This window comes from Rattus norvegicus, chromosome 9 (genome assembly GCF_021556685.1).
Source record: "Rattus norvegicus strain SHRSP/BbbUtx chromosome 9, alternate assembly SHRSP_T2T, whole genome shotgun sequence".
Taxonomy (NCBI): domain Eukaryota; kingdom Metazoa; phylum Chordata; class Mammalia; order Rodentia; family Muridae; genus Rattus; species Rattus norvegicus.
The window spans coordinates 77615082-77617481 of NC_141542.1; the positions used below are offsets into that span (position 1 = coordinate 77615082).

Below are 2400 nucleotides of genomic sequence, written 5' to 3' on the forward strand. Positions count from 1 at the left end.
TGGAAGATTTTTTTTTTTTTGGTTCTTTTTCTCGGAGCTGGGGACCGAACCCAGGGCCTTGCGCTTCCTAGGCAAGCGCTCTACCACTGAGCTAAATCCCCAACCCCAAGATATTTTTAATATTTACATTTTGAGTTCTTTTTCAAAAATGTTTCTGGAATAGAGTTTCGTTAGTAAAGCAGGAACTCATAGTGCTCAGTCAGTTTTAGCGGACTTCCTATGCTTTCTTAAAGGCAAGCTTCAGTCATGAGAAGGCAAGGTTAAAAGCAAATGGTAACCCAGGAATATAAGGGGGAATAGTCATGTGGGTCAAATGGTATGCTATGCAAATTAAAAACAGGAAGAGAAGAGAAAGAGAAGGAGGAGGAGGGGGAGAAGGAGGAAGGGGTGAAGGTGAGGAAGGGGCGAAGGTGAGGAAGAAGGAGATATGACCTAGAATATGGTTGAAATAGAGATCATTTGTTACTTTAAGCTGGGAAGGACTGTTATGTATATTGTAGGATAGCCAATATGAGTATCATTTCTAGATTCTCCTAACAGTCTCCTCTCACCCCAAATAATATGGCAACCAAAAGTAGCCCTTTGCTATACAAAACCCCCTTTGCTAAGAAGCATTGTTCTAGACCTTCGGTAATTTTGATACCATAATAAAAAACCATGAACAAAGCCGAGCAAGATTCGCAAAGGAAAGAAGGCCAAGGGGAAGAAGGTGGCCCCGCCCCCGCCGTGGTCAAGAAACAAGAGGCCAAAAAGGTGGTTAATCCTTTGTTTGAGAAAAGGCCTAAGAACTTTGGCATTGGGCAGGACATCCAGCCCAAAAGAGATCTCACGCGCTTCGTCAAATGACCCCGCTACATCAGGCTGCAGCGGCAAAGAGCCATCCTCTATAAGCAGCTCAAAGTACCTCCTGCCATCAACCAGTTCACCCAGGCCCTGGACAGGCAAACAGCGACCCAGCTGCTTAAGCTTGCCCACAAATACAGGCCAGAGACAAAGCAGGAGAAGAAGCAGAGTCTGCTGGCCCACGCTGAGAAGAAAGCTGCTGGCAAAGGGGACGTCCCAACTAAGAGACCACCTGTCCTCCGAGCAGGGGTCAATACAGTCACCACTTTGGTGAAGAACAAGAAGGCTCAGCTGGTGGTGACTGTCCATGATGTAGACCCCATTGAGCTGGTGGTTTTCCTGCCTGCCCTGTGTCGAAAGATGGGGGTGGCCTACTGCATCATCAAGGGAAAGGCCAGGCTGGGGCGCCTGGTCCACAGGAAGACCTGCACCACTGTTGCCTTCAGACAGGTTAACTCGGAAGACAAGGGTGCTCTGGCTAAGCTGGTGGAAGCTATTAGGACCAATTATAATGACAGATACGACGAGATCCACCGCCACTGGGGAGGCAACGTCCTGGGTCCTAAGTCTGTGGCTCGCATTGCCAAGCTGGAAAAGGCAAAGGCTAAAGAACTCGCCACTAAGCTGGGTTAAATGTACACTAAGTTTTCTGTACATAAATATAATTACAAAGTTAAAAAAAACATGAACAAATAAAGGAACCTAAAAGGATGATTTCTTTTATTTAACTCCTTTTCATAGGTAGCCAATTTACTCATAATCCTTGATAATAATTTATTTCCACATGGTTTTGATTTTAAATCAAATAGGAGACACATTTTGCTACAACCTGTCTGCTGTCTGAGCCAAAATGTTTCATGTGTGGAAAGTAAGTCAAGTTGAAAAACAAGTTGAGTCAGTAGGTCACCAAAACTGTGTGTGAGTAAACTTTTATGCAAATACATTGGCATTTTGCCACCGAGAGAGAAACATGGAGAAGATCAAAAGGCTGCCATTGCTAAAACACAAACATTCAATTTTGTCTTTATTTTCCATAGGTCAAAAAGAGTTTAAATGAATTTTCCATGATGCAAGAAAGCATTTGTCTTACTTGTAAATCACGAAATTACCAAATGCCCCCTTTTAAAAGAATGATTTTGCTGTACCTGGAAAGTTCTCTCATTGTGATGTTGTTTGTCTTAGTTTCTTTTCTGTAACTGCGATAAAATACTCTGACAAAAGCAACTTAATAGAGAAAGAACTTACTTTTTTACATCTTATTATGGTGGTAGAGATGTCAAGGTAGCAGGATCTTGAAGCTGATCGCATCGTTTCCATAACCAGGAAGCAAAAAAAAAAAAAAATAGTGACTGGATGCTTGCTAGTGCGAAGCTTGCCTTCTCCATCTTACCAGCCCAGGACCTCAGCTGTGTGAAAGGTCACCATTGGAGTGGGCAGGTTGCCCCACCTCAAGTAATGGAATTAAACAGTCTCCCATGGGCATACCCAGAGGACCTTCTCCCAGATAATTCTAGATTTTTGTCAAACTGACAATTTACACTAATCATCACAATACCT

The 2400-nt window shown here is 43.3% G+C and overlaps 1 pseudogene; it reads left to right on the plus strand.

Annotated features, from left to right (window-relative positions):
- The first annotated feature begins 657 nt into the window (after positions 1–657).
- LOC148003752 (large ribosomal subunit protein eL8 pseudogene) lies at positions 658–1476 on the plus strand (annotated as a pseudogene).
- The last annotated feature ends 924 nt before the right edge of the window (positions 1477–2400 follow it).